At 41.6% G+C, this 17,343-nt stretch overlaps 1 protein-coding gene across 8 annotated transcripts in view; it reads left to right on the forward strand.

The window, feature by feature from the left end:
- Positions 1-17,343, forward strand: part of TENM4 (teneurin transmembrane protein 4) — a 1,485,534-nt gene that overhangs the window by 687,683 nt on the left and 780,508 nt on the right. Inside the window, exon 1 of one of the 8 annotated variants that reach the window (XM_077298664.1) lies at positions 2,250-2,306. The exons of the other annotated variants lie outside the window; for them this stretch is intronic. The gene's annotated coding sequence lies outside the window, so the exon portion shown is untranslated. Of the gene's footprint in view, positions 1-2,249; positions 2,307-17,343 lie in introns of those variants that run through there. 8 annotated transcript variants of the gene reach the window in all.

Here is a 17,343-nt window from a genome sequence, read left to right on the forward strand (position 1 = left end):
CAGTATTTATAATAAAATATCCAGATGGTGGTACTATATGGCAACATAACGTGAGTAGGATAGTTATGAGCACTCACTGCTGCTCACTTGCCGGACTATTACTATACCAGTCGTAGCTGTATAGTGCAGGAGAGATGTGGAAACCACAAAGAAAACGACCAAAACGGAATAGCTATAATAATAAAAAAAACTCTTTATTAGATACAAATATTATAAAAATACTTGGACAAAGATGGAACACAAGTGGGGAAATGGTACAGGTAATAATACAGATACTGCCGTGTAAATACAAGACGTGCAGGCCCAACACTGGCTCTCTATAGTGCATGTATCTATGAAATATTGGTATATAGAACACCCATATATCAGAGTGGCTGATATGTACGTTGTACAGAAACACTAGATTATTCTTATCAGTATACCCTAGGACACACAGCTAGATAATAAAGCCCTCACTATTGGATTGACTGCTGCACAAGTGTGTATACAAAACCAGAGGAACAGGTTAACTAGAGTGTCCAGGGTTACCACCAGAGTCCACACTAGTGGAGCACTAAGCCGACTGTGCTAATCACAAATAAATAACAGCCATCACCGAAACCGCTTATCCCAGCACCAGGAGAAACACAAAAAGTGGCACATGCTCAACCTATATAACAGACAGACCACGCTGTCTTGGTCCATATTACCTGGTCCTGGGCGGTTGGCGGATGTATGCCAGGTGCACGGCCAGCACGTCTACCCGGTAACTGGAATGGAAACTGTCCATGACAGGCTCAGATAGAACTTTATTTACAAATTGCCTAAGGCAAAAGATTCCTACAGTGAAAAATGACTAATTAATTCTAATTATAATGGTCTACACTAGCTTCAGATCATTGTGTAGATTCGTCTCTCTCTGTAGTGTTGATGGTTCTTATACTAGTTGCCCCATGTTTCACCACTGCTGGCTTCATCAGGGGTACTGAGGCGATACTGGACGCTGGGCTGGATCATTGATCTTATAAAGAGGAGCTTTGTGGCGTATGCGCACTTATGTTTTCAGCTCTGCCCGCAGTAAGGCAAGGCATAGTGCGCAGGAGCGAGCCGCGATTTATGTGCACAGGTGTAAGATTCCGCCCGGCAATGTGGATAATGTCAAGTAAAGAAGGAGGACGGCGAGCAGCAGCCGGGGGGAGGGATGGAGAGGCCTGGAACCTCACTCATCGGCCCCGACCAACCGGATTACCATACGGTGTGGGAAAACTTAAATAGGTTCTTAGGGGGTATACAGGGGGAACCAGGGGGCTATATAAGCATTTGTGGGATGCAGCACAGACGCTGAATGATGGCTTTAGTTGTTATATGACAAAACTGGGACAGGTTCAGCTTCAATTATTTTACTATATCTAGTCATGTATTATCTATAATATGTCATCTATATATGTATTATCTATTATCTATCTATTTATGTATTATCTATCTATTATCTATTTATCATCTATCAATTATCTATCTATCTATTATCTATCATCTATATATCTATCTATGTATTATCTATTATCTATCTATCACCTATTATCTATCTATTTATGTATTATCTATGTATTATCTATCTATTATCTGTTATCTATCTATCTATTATCTATTTATCATCTATCAATTATCTATATATTATCTATTATCTATCTATCTATCTATCTCTCTATTATCTATCATCTATTATCTATCTATTATCTATTATATGTCTATCTATTATCTATTATATATCTATCTATTATCTATTATCTATCTATCTATTATCTATCTATTATCTATCTATTTATGTATTATCTATGTATTATCTATCTATTATCTGTTATCTATCTATTATCTATTTATCATCTATCAATTATCTATATATTATATATTATCTATCTATCTATTATCTATCTATTATCTATCTATCTATCTATCTATTATATATATATCTATTATCTATTATCTATCTCTTATCTATCTATTATATATCTATCTATTATCTATCTATTATCTATTATATATCTATCTATTATCTATCTATTATCTATTATATATCTATCTATTATCTATCTATTATCTATTATATATCTATCTATTATCTATCTATTATCTATTATATATCTATCTATTATGTATTATCTATCTATTATCTATTATATATCTATCTATTATCTATTATCTATCTATTCTTTATTATTGGAATGTCATTATTTCTTTTCTCATGATCCCACAGGTAGACTTCAATAATTAGAAGAGAATAAACCTCCTCTGGTGAATGGGTTACTCATAAATCCTACAAAGAAAAGGTAAAAGCTTTAAAAAATGAATCTATTTCTGTGAATTATTGAATCTTCGTGTAATACATTGTTCTGATGTAATTTATTAATCCATCCGCACCAGCAATGAAATATGGTTAATAATTTACCGACCGTCTTACATTTGCTCGGACTCCATTATAATATTTAAGTATTTCTCTCAAAACAAATCCCCAAGATTGAGGGCGGCTGATGGGATGGGATTACGATGGGGGGCAACAGAACAGGACTTGTAGGATCCATGGGTGGTCGGGGAATTGTGTCCGTATCATGCAGCCTAAAATGTGGCCCCATAGATGCTGCAGGACTATTTTATATCATTCTGTTCTTGCTGTAATGGAATCCAGCATTGCTGCTCAGGCGTGCAAAACAGCCCAGCAAGAACAGCTGCAGTGTAAAGCAGAGGGAAGAAATGTGCCGAGCAGTGAGCTCAGACTGGAGGGAAACACCAGAGTAACTGAGACTCTGAGATGGGCAGGATTCATAGATGTGAGCACCTAGGCAGCTTCGTCTGCAAAGAGTTTGTATGTTCTCCCCGAGTTTGTGTGGGTTTCCTCCGGGTCCTCCAGTTTCTTCCCACACTCCAAAGACTGATGGGGAATGTAGACTGTGAGCCCCATCGGGGACAGAGATTATATTGTCTCTAAAGCGCTGTGGAATATGATGGCGCTATGTAAGTGAATAAAAGGAATGGTAACATAAAAATAAATGAAATAAACGCCTGAATGTTCAGAGAAAGTGAAAAGAAAAAGGAGGATCAGGGGGAAGAACAGGTTAAAGTTTCACTGGCCCAACATGAGCCGGACCACATGAGAGCCATGTCTTATTCTCTGGTTGACAATGTCTTTTTATTTTATTTTTAAATGAAATAAGAATCTTATGTTCATTATCTCTAAAATAAAAAATGAAAAATGTGTGTGTGCCCCCTAGTGGACAGAATAGATGATAGATAGATAGATACTGTAGATAGATAGATAGATAGATAGATAGATAGATAGATAGATAGATAGATAGATAGATAGATAGATAGATAGATAATAGAGAGATAAATAGATAGACAATAGAGAGATAGATAGATAGATAGATAGATAGATAGATAGATAGATAGATAGATAGATAGATAGATACTGTAGATAGATAGATAGATAGATAGATAGATAGATAGATAGATAGATAGATAGATAGATAGATAGATAGATAGATAGATAATAGAGAGATAAATAGATAGACAATAGAGAGATAGATAGATAGATAGATAGATAGATAGATAGTAGATAGATAGACAATAGAGAGATAGATAGATAGATAGATAGATAGATAGTAGATAGATAGATAGACAATAGAGAGATAGATAGATAGATAGATAGATAGATAGATAGATAGATAATAGAGAGATAAATAGATAGACAATAGAGAGATAGATAGATAGATAGATAGATAGATAGATAGATAGATAGATAGTAGATAGATAGTAGATAGATAGATAGTAGATAGATAGATAGATAGTAGGTAGATAATAGATAGATAGATAGATAGATAGATAGATAATAAATGAAAGGTAGATATAGGAAAAAATGCAGGCAGCACTCCATGGAGTGGAGTGCTGCCTGCATTTTTTCCTATGTCTGGATTGAGGCAAGTCTTGGATATTTTGTCTGGGAGGCGTGCACCTACCTGTTGGTAAAGTGCTGTTCCAATTTTCTGTGTTTAGATAGTAAGATAGATAGATAGATAGATAGATAGATAGATAGATAGATAGATAATAGATAGGTAATAGATAGATAGATAATAGATAATAAATAGATAATAAATAGATAATAGATGATAGATAGATAATAAATAGATAGATAGATAGATAGATAGATAGATAGATAGATAGATAGATAATAGATAGAGATAGATGATAATAGATGATAGACATAGATAATAGATAGATAGATAATAAATAGATAATAGATAGATAATAGATATAGATAATACATAGATAATAGATAGATAGATAGATAGATAGATAGATAATAGATAGATAATAGATAATAAATAGATGACAAATAGATAATAGATAGATAATAGATAGATGAAGATATATAATAGATAGATAGATAGATAATAGATAGATAATAGATAGATAGATAGATAGATAGATAGATAGATAGATAGATAGATATAGATAATACATAGATAATAGATAATAGATAGATAATAGAGAGCTATAGCTATGGAATAGAATGACCCAGTTCTGTAATTTTCTTTCCAGAGTCTTGTAGATCCCTCAGGATAGTTCAGCTGTGACCCCTCAGATCTGAGTGCTGTAGACTCCTCGGGGCCCCGACACAATACAGGGCCCGAAGACTCCAGCAGGAGATGCCTCCGGAGCCAATTACTTGCACGTACATGTCCTTTCATCTCTTGCACTTCACCCCCTTTGTCTTAGCCTCTTGCACACGGCGCGCCCCTCCGCTGACACGACAGCGCCATTCATAGTCAGAGATGGGGACCGTTGTCCGCTGGAGAATGCGCCGTCTCACTTCCCGGCTTGGCCACTCGAGGCCTTGAATAGACCAATGCTGCGCCGTCTTCCTTCACTGTTTTACTTGTACTTTTATGAGAAGTGTAGACAAGGGCCGATCACTTTTTTTTTGTACGTTGTTTTCTTGGTACTTGATTCCCTCAGACAAGGCATCTACAGTAAAACTTCGATAATTGCGCATTAATTGGACTGTGCCCGCTGAAAGGCCTGGCTTTTAGTTCCCATGGTCGGACAGATAAGTTTCTTGCATAATAACAATTAAAAGAAATAAAGAATATGCAAAGCAGATGACAAGCGAGGCTCAATCGGGATCAGCTCTTTGTGAGTAAAACAATGCACTTCAGTCCTGGCCGCCTCGCGACGCTCATTTCCTCGCTCCGTAATAACATTAGCATAGAAGATTTTTTATTCCTTTACTGGTGGCTTCTTTTATACCAAACTTTCCAAAGATTCAAACTTTTTTTTTCATTCCCTAGTGCTGTAAATTTCTAATCCAAGAATTTTCAAAATGGTAAATTTACATTTGTTTTTGTTTTGTTTTGTTTTCTGTTTGTTTGTTTTTTATTCTTTTTTAAGGACGGTTTCAGGGGTGTTTTGTTTTATTATTTTCTTTCATTTATGAATTCCCAGAGTAATTAATCAGTCAAAACCTTCTAGCTGTCAAGTTCAACAAAAGGTTTTCGTGGGTCGCGCTGCTCCGCACAGATGCTCTTTGTTGGCAGATAATCTACTCAACGAATTTCTATCAATGGAAACTTTCATCGACTCCGATAAATTACAACAAAAATATATTCATTTTGGGATTTTTGTATATACATTCCAGAATCATTGAAGGAAAAGTCGTGAAATGATGGAAATCATAGGATAGAGACATGTTTCTGGTCTGCAAATGGTGAAAAAGTGGAAATAACGTTTTCAAAACATCTCAATTTATGAGCACCATGTGCAGAAATCCTCTCACTTGTAGGGGAGGTTATTAATTGTCGAAGGAGGAAGGTTCTGCCTCTGAATGCATTTGGGCAAATCATCAAGATCCTCTGTTGGCAGCTCCTGTGTATTCACCGACCATTGACGTGCAGATGTGCTTGATGGTGAAAAAAGTCCAGAGATGGTACAGCCATGGGAGCACGTTTAGCCCACGCAGGCTGCTCACAGTAGTATCAGCAACATGCCCCTCGGCTGTTGTCGTGTTGAAAAACAGCTCCTAGGACACTTTGGAGAAATGTCCTCACCACTGGTTCCCCGAATGATGCAAATAAAATTAGGCATGAGTTTCCAAGTCTAAGGCATCAAACATTATCTACACATGTGAAGGTATTTGCATATTATTGTGTGTAACGGATGTAGTTGTGGAACCGCTGCGCCATGGTCCGAGGAGAGCCTGGAGGGGCGTAACTAGGTGAACACCTGACTCTTCACTAAAGGCCATGATGGTGGGGTTAGACTTGGCTCCAGATAGACACCAGGTGATACTCCAGCATGGACCTCGGACGAATGGCAGCTGACCCCCAAGGACACGGAGCTGGAGCAGTCTAGAAACGGAAAGCTCGGCTGGTACAAGATGGCACAACAGGAATAAAGGAATAGCAGGTGCTGGTGGGAACGGGGCTGGTATACAGGTGGGTACTGGCAGGAACGACTGGTATGCAGGTGGGCATGATAGGTGCAGACTGGTACGGCTGGAATATTTATATTTCATATTTTTCAGTGCATGCATTATTATTGTTAATATACAGACTAAGTCCAACATAAAGTTGATTTCTTGTACCTCTGTGATCATTTGTAAAGTCTATCAATGCATCCAGCTTCAAGTAGTCCTTTTTTTTTATAAAAATCACATTTTCCAGCAGCACACTGCTTCTCCTTAGTGCTGCAGACCCCTCCCTCCCTCTCTTTAGCGCTCTTGATAAGCCTGTATAATGTAATGGTAAAATAAGGACCAATCTATAAAGCTATCTCTTGAGAAGGGACATGTCACCCTCATACTGAGGACTGAATCATGGCTTCATCATTAATTGAAGGGAAATAGAGCTATCACTCTAATACTACAGCTAACCACTGTTCAGCTAAGAACCCTTGCTGTGAACACATACAGTAATTTTAATAGGTTATTCCATGAAGAGCAGACACAAAGTCTGTACAAGAGACTGGGAGGTGAAACTTTCTCACACTTGTGTGGATAACTTTTCCTGTCTTCGAAAACAACATTTGGCCAGTGATTGTAAACTCATTGGCTCCGGGTTCCAGTTATGAATTTTGGAGGTTTTGTGACAGTTGTGGGAGACATATTTTCGGTGGTATGACAAAATGTCGAAGATAACGCATTTACTTACATCACTGTGCAGTCTGCTCATCAGCCCCGAGTTAATATCAGACAGATGGACTAAGTTATATATGCCATGTATCCTATCCATAGAAAGCTAAAATCACGATGGGAAACATATCTTCCACCTGGGTCCTCCAGGGGGGCAGTTATCCTGAAGTCTGGGGATCTGTTAAATTTTTGGAACCTGAGCCACATCCAATTGACCTACTGCCAATTGAAGTCACCAAGAGGATGTATGTCAGAATGAATCTAAGAAAAGCAGATTCCGAATTATTGTCATTGTTTAGTGTTGGGAGATACAACTCGCTGTAGGTCTATGCCGTTTTCTAATCCGAGCGCTCCACTCCGCTAAGATTTGTGTCATTTCCATAATATCAGATGTAGTAACTTTCATTTGTCATTATTTATTTTGATGTTATCATATATGCTGTATTGTTTTGTCCCCTTTACTAATATATTTTGTATATATTTGTACACTCTGCCTAATTTTCATATGAAATTGTAAAACATAATAACTTTGTTACTTTTGCTCTACAAACCACATCCATCAAGCCTCGTGAGGTCATACATTACCAGCTTTGGGTATAAATGATTGGTGGTCGCAGCTTGTTGTTTTGAGCTTTTGCAGAGCTTGGCGGTGACCGTACCGAAGTATATACATACAGTACAGACCAAAAGTTTGGACACACCTTCTCATTTAAAGATTTTTCTGCATTTTCATGACTATGAAAATTGTACATTCACACTGAAGGCATCAAAACTATGAATTAACACATGTGGAATTATATACTTAACAAAAAAGTGTGAAACAACGGAAATTATGTCTTATATTCTAGGTTCTTCAAAGTCCCCACCTTTTGATTTGATGACTGCTTTACATACTCTTGACATTCTCTTGATGAGCTTCAAGAGGTAGTCACCGGGAATGGTCTTCCAACAATCTTGAAGGAGTTCCCAGAGATGCTTAGCGCTTGTTGGCCCTTTGCCTTCACTCTGCGGTCCAGCTCACCCCAAACCATCTCGATGGGGTTCAGGTCTGGTGACTGTGGAGGCCAGGTCATCTGGCGTAGCACCCCATCACTCTCCTTCTTGGTCAAAAAGCCCTTACACAGCCTGGAGGTGTGTTTTGGGTCATTGTCCTGTTGAAAAATAAATGATGGTCCAACTAAACGCAAACCGGATGGAATAGCATGCCGCTGCAAGATGCTGTGGTAGCCATGCTGGTTCAGTATGCCTTCAATTTTGAATAAATCCCCAACAGTGTCACCAGCAGAGCACCCCCACACCATCACACCTCCTCCTCCATGCTTCACGGGGGGAACCAGGCATGTAGAGTCCATCCATTCACCTTTTCTGCGTTGCACAAAGACACGGTGGTTGGAACCAAAGATCTCAAATTTGGACTCATCAGACCAAAGCACAGATTTCCACTGGTCTAATGTCCATTCCTTGTGTTCTTTAGCCCAAACAAGTCTCTTCTGCTTGTTGCCTGTCCTTAGCAGTGGTTTCCTAGCAGCTATTTTACCATGAAGGCCTGCTGCACAAAGTCTCCTCTTAACAGTTGTTGTAGAGATGTGTCTGCTGCTAAAACTCTGTGTGGCATTGACCTGGTCTCTAATCTGAGCTGCTGTTAACCTGCGATTTCTGAGGCTGGTGACTCGGATAAACTTATTCTCAGAAGCAGAGGTGACTCTTGGTCTTCCTTTCCTGGGGCGGTCCTTATGTGAGCCAGTTTCCTTGTAGGGCTTGATGGTTTTTGCCACTGCACTTGGGGACACTTTCAAAGTTTTCGCAATTTTTCGGACTGACTGACCTTCATTTCTTAACCCCTTCATGACCCAGCCTATTTTGGCCTTAATGACCTTGCCGTTTTTTGAAATTCTGACCAGTGTCCCTTTATGAGGTAATAACTCAGGAACGCTTCAACGGATCCTAGCGATTCTGAGATTGTTTTTTCGTGACATATTGGGCTTCATGTTAGTGGTAAATTTAGGTCGATAATTTCTGAGTTTATTTGTGAAAAAAACGGAAATTTGGCAAAAAATTTGAAAATTTCTCAATTTTCACATTTTGAATTTTTATTCTGTTAAACCAGAGAGTTATGTGACACAAAATAGTTAATAAATAACGTTTCCCACATGTCTACTTTACATCAGCACAATTTTGGAAACAATTTTTTTTTTTGCTAGGAAGTTATAAGGGTTAAAATTTGACCAGTGATTTCTCATTTTTACAACAAAATTTACAAAACCATTTTTTTTAGGGACCACCTCACATTTGAAGTCATTTTGAGGGTTCTATATGGCTGAAAATACCCAAAAGTGACACCATTCTAAAAACTGCACCCCTCAAGGTGCTCAAAACCACATTCAAGAAGTTTATTAACCCTTCAGGTGTTTCACAGCAGCAGAAGCAACATGGAAGTAAAAAATGAACATTTAACTTTTTAGTCACAAAAATGATCTTTTAGCAACAATTTTTTTATTTTCCCAGCGGTAAAAGGAGAAACTGGACCACGGACGTTGTTGTCCAATTTGTCCTGAGTACGCTGATACCTCATATGTGGGGGTAAACCACTGTTTGGGCGCACGGCAGGGCTCGGAAGGGAAGGAGCGCCATTTGACTTTTTGAATGAAAAATTGGCTCCAATCTTTAGCGGACACCATGTCACGTTTGGAGAGCCCCCGTGTGCCTAAACATTGGAGCTCCCCCACAAGTGACCCCATTTTGGAAACTAGACCCCCCAAGGAACTTATCTAGAAGCATAGTGAGCACTTTAAACCCCCAGGTGCTTCACAAATTGATCCGTAAAAATGAAAAAGTACTTTTTTTTCACAAAAAAATTATTTTAGCCTCAATTTTTTCATTTTCACATGGGCAACAGGATAAAATGGATCCTAAATTTTGTTGGGCAATTTCTCCTCAGTACACCAATACCTCACATGTGGGGGTAAACCACTGTTTGGGCACATGGTAAGGCTCGGAAGGGAAGGAGCGCCATTTGACTTTTTGAATGAAAAATTATCTCCATCGTTAGCGGACACCATGTCGCGTTTGGAAAGCCCCTGTGTGCCTAAACATTGGAGCTCCTCCACAAGTGACCCCATTTTGGAAACTAGACCCCCCAAGGAACTCATCTAGAGGCATAGTGAGCACTTTAAACCCCCAGGTGCTTCACAAATTGATCCGCAAAAATGAAAAAGTACTTTTTTTTCACACAAAATTTCTTTTAGCCTCAATTCTTTCATTTTCACATGGGCAACAGGATAAAATGGATCCTAAAATTTGTTGGGCAATTTCTCCTGAGTATGCCGATACCTCATATGTGGGGGTAAACCACTGTTTGGGCACATGGTAAGGCTCGGAAGGGGAGGCGTGCCATTTGACTTTTTGAATGGAAAATTAGCTCCAATCGTTAGCGGACACCATGTCGCGTTTGGAGAGCCCCTGTGTGCCTAAACATTGGAGCTCCCCTACAAGTGACCCCATTTTGGAAACTAGACCCCCCAAGGAACTTATCTAGATGCATAGTGAGCACTTATAACCCCCAGGTGCTTCACAGAAGTTTATAACGCAGAGCCGTGAAAATAAAAAAATAATTTTTCTTTCCTCAAAAATGATTTTTAGCCCAGAATTTTTTATTTTCCCAAGGGTAATAGGAGAAATTGGACCCCAAATTTTGTTGTCCAGTTTGTCCTGAGTACGGTGATACCCCATATGTGGGGGTAAACCACTGTTTGGGCGCACGGCAGGGCTCGGAAGGGAAGGCACGCCATTTGGCTTTTTGAATGGAAAATTAGCTCCAATCATTAGCGGACACCATGTCGCGTTTGGAGAGCCCCTGTGTGCCTAAACATTGGAGCTCCCGCACAAGTGACCCCATTTTGGAAACTAGACCTCCCAAGGAACTAATCTAGATGTGTGGTGAGCACTTTGAACCCCCAAGTGCTTCACAGAAGTTTATAACGCAGAGCCGTGAAAATAAAAAATGTTTCCTTTCCTCAAAAATATTTTTTAGCCCAGAATTTTTTTATTTTTGCAAGAGTAACAGGAGAAATTGGACCCCAAAAGTTGTTGTCCAGTTTCTCCTGAGTACGCTGATACCCCATATGTGGGGGTAAACCACTGTTTTGGCACACGTCGGGGTTCGGAAGGGAAGTAGTGACGTTTTGAAATGCAGACTTTGATGGAATGCTCTGCGGGCATCAGGTTGCGTTTGTAGAGCCCCTGATGTGCCTAAACAGTAGGAACTCCCCACAAGTGACTCCATTTTGGAAACTAGACCCCCAAGGGAACTTATCTAGATGTGTGGTGAGCACTTTGAACCCCCAAATGCTTCACAGAAGTTTATAACGCAGAGCCGTGAAAATAATAAATGTGTTTCCTTTCCTCAAAAATATTTTTTTAGCCCAGAATTTTTTATTTTTGCAAGAGTAACAGGAGAAATTGGACCCCAAAAGTTGTTGTCCAGTTTCTCCTGAGTACGCTGATACCCCATATGTGGGGGTAAACCACTGTTTGGGCACATGCCGGGGCTCGGAAGGGAAGTAGTGACGTTTTGGAATGCAGACTTTGATGGAATGGTCTGCGGGCATCATGTTACGTTTGCAGAGCCCCTGATATGCCTAAACAGTAGAAACCCCCCACAAGTGACCCCATTTTGGAAACTAGACCCCCCAAGGAACTTATCTAGATGTGTGGTGAGCACGTTCAACCCCCAAGTGCTTCACAGAAGTTTACAACGCAGAGCCGTGAAAATAAAAAATCATTTTTCTTTCCTCAAAAAAGATGTTTTAGCAAGCAATTTTTTATTTTCACAAGGGTAACAGGAGAATTTGGACCCCAATATTTGTTGCCCAGTTTGTTGTGAGTATGCTGATACCCCATATGTGGGGGTAAACCACTGTTTGGGCGCACGTCAGGGCTCGGAAGGGAAGTAGTGACATTTGAAATGCAGACTTTGATGGAATGGTCTGCGGGCGTCACATTGCATTTGCAGAGCCCCTGATGTGCCTAAACAGTAGAAACACCCCAAAAGTGACCCCATTTTGGAAACTAGACCCCCGAAGGAACTTATCTAGATGTGTGGTGAGCACTTTCAACCCCCAAGTGCTTCACAGAAGTTTATAACGCAGAGCCGTGAAAATAAAAAATAATTGTTCTTTCCTCAAAAATTATGTTTTAGCAAGTAATTTTTTATTTTTGCAAGGGTAACAGGAGAAATTGGACCCCAACAGTTGTTGCCCAGTTTGTCCTGAGTACGCTGGTACCCCAAATGTGGGGGTAAACCACTGTTTGGGCGCACGTCGGGGCTTGGAAGGGAGGGAGCACCATTTGACTTTTTGAATGCAAGATTGGCTGGAATCAATGGTGGTGCCATGTTGCGTTTGGAGACCCCTGATGTGCCTAAACAGTGGAAACCCCTCAATTCTAACTTCAACACTAACCCCAACACACCCCTAATCATAATCCCAACTGTAGCCATAACCCTAATCACAACCCTAACCCCAACACACCCCTAACCACAACCCTAACCGCAACACACCCGTAACCTTAATTCCAACCCTAATCCTAACCCTAATCCCAACCGTAGCCCTAATCCCAACCCTAACCACAACTGTAACCCCAACACACCCCTAACCCTATCCGTAACCCTAACCACAAGCCTAATCTTAACCCTATTTCAAACCCTAGCCCTAATTCCAACCCTAACTCTAATTCCAACCCTAACCCTAAGGCTATGTGCCCACGTTGCGGATTCGTGTGAGATTTTTCCGCACGATTTTTGAAAAATCTGCAGGTAAAAGACACTGCGTTTTACCTGCGGATTTACAGCAGATTTCCAGTGTTTTTTTGTGCGGATTTCACCTGCGGATTCCTATTGAGGAACAGGTGTAAAACGCTGCGGAATCCGCACAAAGAATTGACATGCTGCGGAAAATACAACGCAGCGTTTCTGCACGGAATTTTCCACACCATGGGCACAGCGGATTTGGTTTTCCTTAGGTGTACATGGTACTGTAAACCTGATGGAAAACTGCTTCGAATTCGCAGCGGCCAATCCGCTGCGGATCCGCGGCCAATCCGCTGCGGATCCGCGGCCAATCCGCTGCGGATCCGCGGCCAATCCGCTGCCAATCCGCTGCGGATCCGCGGCCAATCCGCTGCGGATCCGCTGTCAATCCGCTGCGGATCCGCGGCCAATCCGCTGCGGATCCGCTGCGGATCCGCTGCGGATCCGCGGCCGATCCGCTGCGGATCCGCTGCCAATCCGCTGCAGATCCGCTGCCAATCCGCGGCCGATCCGCTGCGGATCCGCTGCGGATCCGCGGCCGATCCACTGCGGATCCGCGGCCGATCCGCGGCCGATCCGCTGCCGATCCGCTGCGGATCCGCGGCCGATCCGCTGCGGATCCGCGGCCGATCCGCTGCGGATCCGCGGCCGATCCGCTCTGTGTGCACATGCCATAACCCTACCCCTAACCCTACCCGTAACCCTAACCCTACCCCTAACCCTACCCCTAGTTCTAACCCTAGTTCTAACCCTAACCCTAGTGGGAAAAAAAAAAAAATAAATTCTTTATTTTATTATTGTCCCTATGGGGGTGATAAAGGGGGGGGGGTTATTTATTATTTTTTTTATTTTGATCGCTGTGATAGAACCTACCACAGCGATCAAAATGTACCTGTAAGGAATCTGCCGACTGGCAGATTCGGCGGGCGCACTGAGCATGCGCCCGCCATTTTCCAAGATGGCGGCGCCCAGCGAGGAGACGGCCGGACACCGGGAGGATCGGTAAGTATGAAGGGGTGGTGGGGGGGTGGATCGGAGCACGGGGGGGGGGGAACGGAGCACAGGGGGGGTGGGTCTGAGCAAGGAGGGAGCGGACAGGAGGACGGGGGAGCCGGCAGGCGGACGGAGGGGACCGGACCCCATAACGGAGGACGGGGGGGGCGATCGGTGGGCGTGGGGGGGGGCACTTCAGTATTTCCAGCCATGGCCGATGATATTGCAGCATCGGCCATGGCTGGATTGTAATATTTCACCAGTTTTTTAGGTGAAATATTACAAATCGCTCTGATTGGCAGTTTCACTTTCAACAGCCAATCAGAGCGATCGTAGCCACGGGGGGGTGAAGCCACCCCCCCTGGGCTGAAGTACCACTCCCCCTCTCCCTGCAGATCGGGTAAAATAGGAGTTAACCCCTTCACCCGATCTGCAGGGACGCGATCATTCCATGACGCCACATAGGCGTCATGGGTCGGATTGGCACGGGTTTTCATGACGCCTACGTGGCGTCATGGGTCGGGAAGGGGTTAAAGTAATGATGGCCACTCGTTTTCCTTTACTTGCTGCTTTTTTCTTGCCATAATACAAATTCTAACAGTCTATTCAGTAGGACTATCAGCTGTGTATCCACCAGACTTCTGCACAACACAACTGATTGTCCCAACCCCATTTATAAGGCAAGAAATCCCACTTATTAAACCTGACAGGGCACACCTGTGAAGTGAAAAACATTCCCGGTGACTACATCTTGAAGCTTATCAAGAGAATGCCAAGAGTGCGCAAAGCAGTCATCAAAGCAAAAGGTGGCTACTGTGAAGAACCTAGAATATGACATAATTTCAGTTGTTTCACACTTTTTTAAGTATATAATTCCACATGTGTTAATTCATAGTTTTGATGCCTTCAGTGTGAATATACAATTTTCATAGTCATGAAAATACAGAAAAATCTGTAAATGAGAAGGTGTGTCCAAACTTTTGGTCTGTACTGTGTACTGTGTACATGCCTAGTAGCGAAAGCAGCCGTGGTCACGTCAATTGCATGATTATCCTGATCATTGGAGGCAGCGGAGTGTTGTTTGTGACAAAAATTGGTGGCAGCTGTGGGATCTCCATGATCTTCCTGTTTGTTCCCTTTAGAAATTGGTGGCAGCGGTGGGATATCTGCCTCATTCCCCGGCTGTTCCCAGACTAGCACCACCTCTTTGAGTAATCATCAAGCTAATTTAAGTAGGGAAGTCACCTTATTCTGCTTCCTGTGCAGTACCCTGCCTTTCTGATATATCTTCTGCTATCTACAATACATTAGTAGAGCTGCCTGTGGGGTTTTACATCGTTAGTTCTAGCATAGCTCAACTCCTTTGGACTTCTCCACAGAGCAGAGGCAGAGCTGTGTTTGCTGCCTGCTGCTCACTGACCATTGATGTGAAACTGCAAATACTGCTCTATTGATGCATATGGTAGAAGATAAAACTGCAAAGATCACGTGGGCATGGTGTTCAACTCATCAACTTAGGATGAAGATTGGAGAAGCCATCCGATTAGTGGTGGTGGATTCACAGTGACCATCCAAGGTGAGCATAAGTCATTTTGTTTTCACATTTCCTCTTGAACCTCTGCTAAGCAACCCACTTAAACCCAAAGGGTACTCACTGAAGGTCTACGATACATCTTCTTGACATCAAGCTACGGTAACACCTACTTTGGTATTCGAAAGCTTGATTTTCTTCTTCGCTGTAAATCTTGATGACATTGAAGGGCTCTTAAGAGTCTCGGGATGTTGTTATTACCATGCTTATTAGTATTTTCATGTATTGTCATTGAAGCACGTCAGGAGATATTTCCACTTGACACGGCATCATAGGCCTTCTCATGTGAAATTATGATTAGTTGATATCATCCAAAGATCTCTTCTTTCGCTGATATTGGGGTTGTAATGATTTACATCTAAAGTCAATGCCGACAGAGGGAGATTAATTATCGCTGTCACAGCCATTGCAGATGTACAAAAAAAAGGAAAATTGAAAGACCGGGAAGCCCTTGAATTTGGCTTCTTAATTTGTCCATCAATTGGAAAGTGCCAAGAGAAAAAAAAAACAGCGGGATTAAAGACTCAGTCATTACAGATCTGGCTGCAGGACAAAACATGTTTCTGCGGCACTCGGGGAAGCTTTCAAAGTCTTCCAATGTCTGAGGAGAGTGGCAGCAAGTAGAATGGGATGGCAATCTTGTCCATCGGATGAAGATGTAATCACGAGCTGGCTTGACACGTTCCTGGACCGATCAGCCAAGTTCAGTAGAGTGTCACCACTTGGTCTGAGCAAGGAAGAGCATTGATCAAAGGACTCGATAGGATCCAACACTTAGGGAACAGACAAAGGGAACTTTCTGTGACTCTGACTATTCAGTTGCAAGCTTTGGCAGCATTTCTGGATGGACTTGTTCTTGGTTGTTTATGCTTTCGAATATTAGACTACAAAATACCAGAATTGTGTCGTGGGTGGTTATTAATGTGGTTATGTGTCGTAGCGACCATCTTTAGTTTGAGAGCCAGGCTTCAAATAAAGACTGCAGATAAAAAGGGGCGATGATGGCTTAGTTTATAGGGGAATGTTTGAGTAGGGTCCCATTGTTTTTATACTTCTGTGGTTAACCGGAGGCATGAAAACATATGGTGTCCTTGCAATAACGTCAACTATCTTGAATCACTTTAAAGGGAACCTGTCATCTGATTCATGCTGTCCAAATTTCGGGCAGAATGATTAAGAACCTGGCTGCACAACTGGAAAGTATACTTTAAATATCCAGTCAGAGACCAAACAGATTCAACATCGCCCACGGCCGGTTATACCCAGCATTGCTGCAGGTGATTGACAATTCTCTCCCACTTGTGCTCTTCTATTTTCTATGAAACATTGGAGCATTTGGGCAGCATGAATCAGATGACAGATTCCCTTTAAATACTAGTCAATAAAACACTGAAAAAACTATACAGACAGTGTGCGCGACAGCAAAGCAGTGAAGAAAATTAGTGTGTGATGAAAAGAGAGAGATAGGAGAGGTACTGTGCAACTCCTTGCCATCCGTATACTGGGAGTCATATAAGTTGAGGTTACTTGGCCATTACTTAGGCTGGCTTTGCGTTAAAGATTGAAAGGGGTTGGATGCCTTCATAGGAGACTTCAGAAGGTCAAACCTGTCTTTTTAGGTCAATTAGAGACATTGGTGTACTTTTGATTCGCAGCAAATCAAGCTTCGACGAAGCCGGTAAATTTGATTTTTCAAAAGATTCACTTATTTCTATTAATGATGTATCCTGAGAACAGGTCATCAATATTTTAGTCTTGGAAAATCCCTTTAATGTCATAGTCTAAATAATGAGA

This window comes from Ranitomeya variabilis, chromosome 3 (genome assembly GCF_051348905.1).
Source record: "Ranitomeya variabilis isolate aRanVar5 chromosome 3, aRanVar5.hap1, whole genome shotgun sequence".
Lineage (NCBI taxonomy): Eukaryota > Metazoa > Chordata > Amphibia > Anura > Dendrobatidae > Ranitomeya > Ranitomeya variabilis.